The sequence below is a fragment of the Marmota flaviventris genome, chromosome 10, assembly GCF_047511675.1.
Source record: "Marmota flaviventris isolate mMarFla1 chromosome 10, mMarFla1.hap1, whole genome shotgun sequence".
In the NCBI taxonomy this organism is placed as follows: Eukaryota; Metazoa; Chordata; class Mammalia; order Rodentia; family Sciuridae; genus Marmota; species Marmota flaviventris.
This window is the reverse complement of record NC_092507.1, coordinates 86,886,106-86,896,489: the sequence shown is the minus strand read 5'-3', so window position 1 is coordinate 86,896,489 and position 10,384 is coordinate 86,886,106. Positions and strand designations below refer to the sequence as shown.

At 40.8% G+C, this 10,384-nt stretch overlaps 1 pseudogene; it reads left to right on the top strand.

The window, feature by feature from the left end:
* Positions 1 to 593: 593 nt before the first annotated feature.
* On the top strand, positions 594 to 2,510 carry LOC139707463 (endoplasmic reticulum chaperone BiP pseudogene; annotated as a pseudogene).
* The last annotated feature ends 7,874 nt before the right edge of the window (positions 2,511 to 10,384 follow it).

Genomic DNA, 10,384 nt, shown 5'->3' with positions numbered 1-10,384 from the left:
GTGTTTTTGAAGTTGTGCATAAAATAAGTATTATAATTTTAAATTTCAAATGATTTTCTCTATAAAATGATCCATGTAAATGTATCCTTAATATATGGTATTGTTCTCAACAAATAGGGGCAGTAGGGGAAAATGAGTTTTATTTTGGAGCAAATCTGGTGCTGATTCATAAAATGCTTCTGAATGCAAGTACCTGAAAAATGTTGATTGGGTATGAATATATTTCTTCCCACATAATGTTCTGGTGCATCTTTGACCATTGTGTTATTATACTATGTATGGAAGCATTGGCAATTCACTTAACTTTTTAATATTTACCTAGTGGCCAAAATGCTTGCGAATCTATATTTAACTACTTGACAACTTTTACATATGGTAGTCAATAGAATTGCAGAAATAAAATGCACTTCAATACTAAAAAGTTTCAGACATTGGCAGGGACAACACAGATGGACAGAGTTGAGGTGTCTCAGTGTGACAGACCCGTAACCTCATTGCTCTTAGCTGCAGCCTGTTGCTAGATTGCCTGTGTCTTCTGGCTGTCTGCTTCTCTGGCTGCTGACCGAGAGCAAGTGGCCAACAGCTATGGCAAGATGAAGCTCTCTCTGGTAGCTGGGGTGCTGCACAGCAGACCTGGCTGAGGATGAGGACAAGAAGGAGGACATGGGTACCGTGGATGGCATCGACCTGGGGACCACTTATTGCTGCATCAGGGTGTTCAAGAATGGCCATGTGGAGATCATCTCCAATGATCAGGGCAACCTCATTATGCCATATTATGTGACCTTCACCCCTGTAGGTGTATGTCTGATCAGTGATGCATCCAAGAATAAGCTCACCTTCAATCCTGAGAACACAGTCTTTGACACCAAGGGGCTCTCGTCCACACTTGGAATGATCTGTCTGTGCAGCAAGACATCAAGTTCTTGCCTTTCAAGGTGGTTGAAAAAAAAAAAAAACTAAACCATACATTCAGGTTGATATTGGAGTTGGGCAAACTAAGACATTTGCTCCATAAGAAATTTCTGCTATGGTTCTCACTAAAATGAAGGAGATTGCTGAGGCTTATTTGGCAAAGAAGTTTACCCATGCAGTTGTTACTGTACCAGCCTATTTTAATGATGTCCAGCAGCAAGCAACCAAAGATGCCAGAACTATTGCTGTCCTGAATGTTATGAGGATCATCAATGAGCCTACAGCAGCTGCTATTACTTGTGGCCTGGATAAGAGGGAGGGAGAGAAGAACATCTTGGTGTTTGATCTGGGTGGTGGAACCTTTGATGTGCTTCTTCTCACCATTGACAATGGAGTCTTTGAAGTCATGGTCACTAATACTGATACTCAGGGGATGGAGAAGACTTCGACCAGCATGTTATGGATCAAACTGTACAAAAAGAAGACTGGAAAAGATGTTAGGAAAGACAACAAAGCTGTGCAGGATCTCTGGCATGAAGTAGAAAAGGCCCAGCAGGCCCTGTCTTCTCAACATCAAGCAAGAATTGAAATTGAGTCCTTCTATGAAGAAGAAGACTTTTCTGAAACCCTGACTTGGGCAAAATTTGAAGAGGTAAACATGGACCTGTTTCAGTCTACCATGAAGCCTGTTCAGAAAGTACTGGAGGATTCTGACTTGAAGAAGTCTGATGTTGATGAGATTGTTCTTGTGGGTGGCTCTACTCAAATTCCAAAGATTCTGCAACTTGTTAAAGAGTTCCTCAATGGCAAGGAGTCGTCCTGTGGCATAAACCCAGATGAGGCTGATGTATATGGTGCCACTGTCCATTGATCAAGATACACGTGACCTAGTACTGTTTGAAGTATGTCCCCTGACACTTGGTATTGAAACTGTGGGTAGTGTCATGACCAAGCTGATACCAAGGAATAATGTGGTACCCACCAAGAAGTCTCAGATCTTTTCTACAGCTTCTGATAATCAACCTACTATTCCAATCAAGGTCTATGAAGATAAATAACCCCTGAAAGAAGACACCCCACCTTCTGAGTACATTTAATCTGACTGGAATTCCTCCTGCTCCACAGGGGGTCCCTCAGATTGAAGTCACTTTTGAGATAGATGTGAATGGTATTCTTTGGGTGACAGCTGAAGACAAGTGTACAGGGAACAAAATTAAGATTACAATTACCAATGACCAAAATCGACTGACAACTGAAGAAATTGATGAGAAGTTTGCTGAGGAAGACAAAAGACTCAAGGAGTGCATTGATACTAGGAATGAGTTTGAAAGCTATGCTACTCTCTAAAGAATCAGATTGGAGATAAAGAAAAGTTGGGAGGCAAAGTTTCCTCTGAAGATAATGAGACCATTGAAAAAGCTGTAGAGGAAAAGATTTAATGGCTGGAAAGCCATCAATATGTTGACATTGAAGACTTCAAAGCTAAACAGAAGGAACTAGAAGAAATTGTTCAGCCAATTATCAGCAAACTCTATGGAAGTGCAGACCCTCCCTGGACTGGTGAAGAGGATACAGCAGAAAGAGAAGAGGTGTAGACAACGTTTTGCTAGTGCTGTAATATTGTAAATACTGGACTCAGGAACTTTCATTAGGAGACAATTGAGAGAACTTAAGTCTCGAATGTACTTGGAATCTTCACCTCAGAGTGGAGTTGAAAATGCTATAGCCCAAGTGGCTGTTTACTGCTTTCCATTAGCTGTTGCTCACATGTTTTGGGGTGGAGAGAGAGGAGGAATTGGCTATCTTAAAAACTGGATATAAAAACGTGGGTGAGGAAGAAAAAAGATGGCCGCTGCGTACGGGGGTTGCTGAAGTGCTGAGCGTGGTGCTCAAAGCAGCGGCTTTAATAGAGATTTCTGTTAGAGCTCATTTCACCGTTAATCTGTAGCGGACCACTTTGCCAAGGAGCAGGAAGAACAAAGAAATCGAAAAAGAGACGCTTGGCTGCCCAGAGCCGTGGGCGCTTTGCTCCCATCTGCTTCCTCTTTCGCTTCGCTCCGGGCGGAGAAGCTGAATGTGTAATCAGCAGTGGATTGTAAGTACCCGAGGCAAAGAAAGCTCAGTGCGCCCCGCCTTTTTTTTTTTTTTTTTTTTTGAATACTTTTTATACAGGGAGAGTTTGTGGATTGGGTTTGTTGGCGGGGCTGTGGTTTCTGTGCCGAAAATCCACTCCGCGGGAGCCGCCATTTGCTTTCTGCTTGCTTTCTTGATGGCTCTGTATACACTGTCCGGCAGCCGCACCTAGAGGTTGGAGCTGGGCTGCGTGCCGAGCCCTGTCCTCCGAAGGCTGGACTGCAGCCTCGAGCGTCTCGGTGGCCTGTTCGCCGCTGCACCTTCGGGCAGAGCCTGCTCTGGGGTCGTTCTGCACCCCCCTGCCAGGGGACCCGTGCTCCGGAGGAGGGGGACGGAGAGCCGCGGCGGCAGCCGCTTGGGCCCCTGGGGCCGCGCACAGGGCTGAAGAGCTGCGGAAGCCAGGGCGGCTCTGCTACGGTCGCAGACAAGCGTGGCCCAGAGACAGCGACAGCGGCAGGGTTTCATTTCTAGAAATCTGGACTGGAAACAGAAGCAGCAGTTTGTATAATCCCAAGAACTTGCTTATACCAGGAAGCTGTAAGGGCAACATGAATAGCATTGAGGAGATGTAACTTGGTGGCAGGCGCAGAGAGATCAAGTCTCTGACATCTTCAACTGCGCGGGCATAGGGAGCCGTAAACTGTCTAAATGCTGTTTGCTCAGGATCACTAGGCAATGCTGAGCTGACGTGGATCTGGGGTGTACAGGCTGGGCCCCTCAGAACACACACACAGAGCCCGAATCGGAAGCAATTAAGCTCCGGTTCGCCTGCTTCCTGTGACTCAGCACTAACGATCCCGCTGAAATAATTGGCCGGCCCTTAGGAACTTACAGAGGTAAAAGCCAACCGAGCCTTCATAGGCAGTGGCCACAGGACTGAAACGGGGATTGGGAGAGACAGTCAGGACCCACCCGTTGCATTGGTCACCTGGCAAAGGGAACAAACGGTCACCATTTGCATGGGATATCACCATGGCAGAGAAATGGCGTCACGGGCGGAGGAGATAACTGCATTGAAACCAGCGCGACAGGTGTGTAATCCCCTAGTCATCTCTCTCCACACAGCAGGGAAAACTTAAGGGCCACTCCCAGCTCTACTGTGAACGCAATAACCAGACCGAGGGAATCAGGAGTAGCGCGGGACTCGCGGCGCGGAACTCCCGGCTACCGCTCCCACCAGTGCTGACAACTGAGGTCTCTTGCACCAGCTACCGGGGGCGTGGCTACAGGAGGGCAAGCAAATTCGCTGGGGGATCTCAGCCCCAAGCTCTACAAACTTAGGGTCTGAGGGAGGCAAACAGGGAGAGTGAGCCCAGGTGTTCATGAAAACAGGGCTCCCAGGAGCAGCAGACCTGGCGTGTAGCCAGTATTGTGGTGAGCGCCACAGGTGAGCACGGCCTGGCTTGAGGAAATACAAGACAAGGCCCTAGACACTCAGGATTGGAGACCCGCCCAGTCTAGGAGAAAGAGCGGCTGCACAGTGAATGGTTCCCACCTGTTGAGAGGAGAAGCATGGCCCAGTGGGCACAGCTCCACCTACTGGAAGAGAAGTTAATAGAACTCTAGGACTGCATTTATTATTATTATTATCATTTTTTTTTCTTTTTCTTTTTTGTTTTTTTTTTTCTTTTTTTCTCTTCTTTTTCTTTCATTTTCAATTTTTATTTGTTGTTGTTCTTTAACTTTTTTTCAATGTTTCTATTTTTTTTTAATTTTTTTATTTTATTATTATTATTTTTTTTAATTTTAATTTTAATTTTTTATTATCACTATTATTTTTCTTAAAAAATTTTTTTTTCATCTTTCCTTTCTTCCTTTATTATCTAATCTTTGTTATTCTTGTTTCTTTTGTCTTTTCATTTCTTTTCAATTTTCTTATTCCCCCTTCCTTGAATTCTACCTGCCTACTCTCATTCTCTTTAGTGACTTCTTCCCTTCCCTTCTAATATCTTTCCTCTCAAGCATCAAATAAATCTATAAGAGTAAACAGTAACTCAGCAGTCAAACAGAACAAGAAGAAACATGAGCAGCATAAAAAAGCAAGGAAGAAAAGTAGTACAAACAATGAAGGACAGCCTAAATATTCAGGAGGACTTAGAGTCAGCAGAAAAATGGTCATATAAAGAACTCAAGGAATACCTTAGACAGATGGAATGGAACCTTAAAGAAGATACGAGACAGCAAATTCAAACAGTGAAAGAACACTTTGAAAATGAATTACATAGACAGATAAAAGAAGAAGTTAAGCATCTTTATCAGGAGATTGAGATTATAAAAAAAAACCAAACAATAATTCTAGAAATGAAGGAAACGATAAACCAAATTAAAAACTCAATTGAGAGTATCACTAACAGAGTGGAGCAAGTAGAAGCCAGAACATCAGATAATGAAGACAAAATATATCATCTTGAAAAGAGCCTAGCCAACTCAGAAAGGCTGGTTAAAAACCACGAGAAAAACATCCAAGAGATATGGGATAACATTAAGAAACCAAACCTACGAGTCATTGGGATAGAAGAAGGTACAGAGATTCAAACCAAGGGAATGAGTAACCTGCTGAAAGAAATAATTACAGAAAACTTTCCAGAAATAAAAAAGGAAACGGATATACAAATTGTAGATGCATACAGGACACCGAGCACACAAAATCACAGTAGACCAACGCCAAGACACATTGTTATGAAGATGTCCAATATACAGAACAAAGAGAAAATACTAAAAGCTACAAGAGAAAGGAGGCAGATTACATTCAGGGGTAAACCAATAAGGTTAACAACGGATTTTTCATCACAGACGCTGAAAGCGAGAAGATCCTGGAACAACGTATTTCAAACACTGAAAGATAATGGATGCCAACCAAGAATTCTGTATCCAGCAAAATTAAGCTTCAGGTACGATAACGAAATAAAAATCTTTCATGATAAACAAAAGCTAAAAGAATTTGCAGCCAGAAAACCAGCATTGCAAAGCATCTTGAGCAAAACACTACACGAGGAAGAAATGAAAAACAATAACCAAAACCATCAGTGGGAAGTGCCTCTATAAAGACAGAGGGCGGGGGGAAAGCTAACCATGGAGAAACAAACTAAATTAAAAAAAAAGAAGAAGAAGATAAATAATCAAACATGGCTGGAAGTACAAACCATATATCAATAGTAACTCTAAACATTAATGGCTTAAACTCTCCAATAAAGCGACATAGGCTGGTAACATGGATTAAAAAAACAAATCCAACAATATGCTGCCTCCAGGAGACACATCTGATTGGAAAAGACATACACAGGCTGAAGGTGAAAGGTTGGGAAAAAATATACCACGCACACGGTCCTCGTAAGCAAGCAGGGGTGGCCATCCTCATATCGAATAAAATTGACTTCAAGACTAAATTAATCAAAAGGGATAAGGAAGGACATTATATACTGTTAAAAGGAACCATTCACCAACAAGACATAACAATTATCAATATTTATGCACCAAATAACGGTGCTGCGACGTTCATAAAACAAATTCTCCTCAAGTTCAAGAATCAAATAGACCACAACACAATAATTATGGGTGACTTCAACACACCTCTCTCACAATTGGACAGATCCTCCAAACAAAAGCTGAATAAAGAAACTATAGAACTCAATATCACAATCAACAACCTAGACTTAACTGACATATATAGAATATATCAACCATCATCAAGTGGATATACTTTTTACTCAGCAGCACATGGATCCTCCTCAAAAATAGACCATATATTATGCCATAGGGCAACCCTCAGTAAATATACAGGGGTGGAGATAATACCATGCATTTTATCTGATCATAATGGAATGAAACTGGAAATCAATGATAAAAGAAGGAAGGAAAAATCCTACATCACATGGAAAATGAACAATATGTTACTGAATGATCAATGGGTTACAGAAGACATAAAGGAAGAAATCAGAAAATTCTTAGAGATAAATGAAAATACAGACACAACATATCGGAATCTATGGGACACAATGAAAGCAGTTTTAAGAGGGAAATTCATCGCTTGGAGGTCATTCCTCAAAAAAAGGAAAAACCAACAAATAAATGAGCTCACACTTCACCTCAAAGCCCTAGAAAAGGAAGAGCAAAACAACAGCAAATGTAGCAGAAGGCAAGAAATAATCAAAATCAGAGCGGAAATCAACGAAATTGAAACAAAAGAAACTATTGAAAAAATTAACAAAACTAAAAGTTGGTTCTTTGAAAAAATAAATAAGATCGACAGACCTTTAGCCATGCTAACGAAGAGAAGAAGAGAGAGAACTCAAATCACTAACATACGGGATGGAAAAGGCAATATCACAACAGATACTACAGAAATACAGAAGACAATTAGAAATTATTTTGAAAACCTATATTCCAATAAAATAGAAGATAGTGAAGACATCGATAAATTCCTTAAGTCATACGATTTACCCAGACTGAGTCAGGAGGATACTCACAACTTAAACAGACCAATAACAATAGATGAAATAGAAGAAGCAATCAACAGACTTCCAACCAAGAAAAGCCCGGGACCGGATGGGTATACAGCGGAGTTTTACAAAACCTTTAAGGAAGAATTAATGCCAATACTTTTCAAGTTATTTCAGGAAATAGAAAAAGAAGGAGCTCTGCCAAATTCATTCTATGAGGCCAACATCACCCTGATTCCGAAACCAGACAAAGACACCTCAAAGAAAGAAAACTACAGACCAATATCTCTGATGAACCTAGATGCAAAAATTCTCAATAAAATTCTGGCGAATCGGATACAAAGGCACATCAAAAAAATTGTGCACCATGATCAAGTAGGATTCATCCCTGGGATGCAAGGATGGTTCAATATACGGAAATCAATAAATGTTATTCACCACATCAATAGACTTAAAAATAAGAACCATATGATCATCTCAATAGACGCAGAAAAAGCATTCGACAAAGTACAGCATCCCTTTATGTTCAAAACATTAGAAAAAATAGGGATAACAGGAACTTACCTCGACATTGTAAAAGCTATCTACGCTAAGCCTCAGGCTAGCATCATTCTCAATGGAGAAAAATTGAAGGCATTCCCCCTAAAATCTGGAACAAGACAGGGATGCCCTCTATCACCACTTCTATTCAATATTGTTCTCGAAACACTGGCCAGAGCAATTAGACAGACGAAAGAAATTAAAGGCATAAAAATAGGAAAGGAAGAACTTAAATTATCACTATTTGCAGATGACATGATTCTATACCTAGAAGACCCAAAAGGGTCTACAAAAAAACTACTAGAACTAATAAATGAATTCAGCAAAGTGGCAGGATATAAAATCAACACGCATAAATCAAAGGCATTTCTGTATATCAGCGACAAAACTTCTGAAACGGAAATGAGGAAAAACACTCCATTCACAATATCCTCAAAAAAAATAAAATACTTGGGAATCAACCTAACAAAAGAGGTGAAAGATTTATATAATGAAAACTACAAAACCCTAAAAAGAGAAGTAGAAGAAGATCTTAGAAGATGGAAAAATATACCCTGTTCATGGATAGGCAGAACTAACATCATCAAAATGGCGATATTACCAAAAGTTCTCTATAGGTTTAATGCAATGCCAATCAAAATCCCAACGGCATTTCTTGTAGAAATGGATAAAGCAATCATGAAATTCATATGGAAGAATAAAAGACCCAGAATAGCAAAAGCAATTCTAAGTAGGAAGTGCGAATCAGGCGGTATAGCGATACCAGACTTAAAACTATATTACAGAGCAATAGTAACAAAAACAGCATGGTACTGGTACCAAAACAGGAGGGTGGACCAATGGTACAGAATAGAGGACACAGAGACTAATCCACAAAGCTACAACTATCTTATATTTGATAAAGGAGCTAAAAGCATGCAATGGAGGGAGGATAGCATCTTCAACAAATGGTGCTGGGAAAACTGGAAATCCATATGCAACAAAATGAAACTGAATCCCCTCCTCTCGCCATGCACAAAAGTTAACTCAAAGTGGATCAAGGAGCTAGATATCAAATCAGAGACTCTGCGTCTGATAGAAGAAAAAGTTGGCTACGATCTACATATTGTAGGGTCGGGCTCCAAATTCCTTAATAGGACACCCATAGCACAAAAGTTGATAACAAAAATCAACAAATGGGACTTACTTAAACTGAAAAGTTTTCTCTCAGCAAGAGAAACAATAAAAGAGGTAAATAGGGAGCCTACATCATGGGAACAAATTTTTACTCCTCACACTTCAGATAGAGCCCTAATATCCAGAGTATACAAAGAACTCAAAAAATTAAACAATAAGAAAACAAATAACCCAATCAACAAATGGGCCAAAGACCTGAACAGACACTTCTCAGAGGAGGACATACAATCAATCAACAAGTACATGAAAAAATGCTCACCATCTCTAGCAGTCAGAGAAATGCAAATCAAAACCACCCTAAGATACCATCTCACTCCAGTAAGATTGGCAGCCACTATGAAGTCAAACAACAACAAGTGCTGGAGAGGATGTGGGGAAAAGGGTACTCTTGTACATTGCTGGTGGGACTGCAAACTGGTGCGGCCAATCTGGAAATCAGTATGGAGATTCCTGGGAAAGCTGGGAATGGAACCACCATTTGACCCAGCTATTGCCCTTCTTGGACTTTTCCCCGAAGACCTTAAAAGAGCGTACTACAGGGATACTGCTACATCGATGTTCATAGCAGCACAATTCACAATTGCTAGACTGTGGAACCAACCCAGATGCCCTTCAATAGATGAATGGATAAAAAAAATGTGGCATTTATACACCATGGAGTATTACGCAGCACTAAAAAATGACAAAATCATAGAATTTGCAGGGAAATGGATGGCACTAGAGCAGATTATGCTTAGTGAAGCTAGCCAATCCCTAAAAAACAAATACCAAATGTCTTCTTTGATATAATGAGAGCAACTAAGAACAGAGCAGGGAGGAAGAGCAGGAAGAAAAGATTAACATTAAACAGATAGATGAGGTGGGATGGAAAGGGACAGAAAAGGGAAATTGCATGGTAATGGAGGGAGACCCTCATTGTTATACAAAATTACATATAAGAGGTTGTGAGGGGAATGGGAAAATAAACAAGGAGAGATACGAATTACAGTGGATGGGGTAGAGAGAGAAGATGGGAGGGGAGGGAGGGGGGATGGTAGAGGATAGGAAAGGTAGCAGAATGCAACAGTCACTAGTATGGCAATATGTAAAAACGTGGGTGTGTAACTGATGTGATTCTGCAATCTGTATTTGGGGTAAAATTGGGAGTTCATAACCAACTTGAATCTAATGTATGAAATATG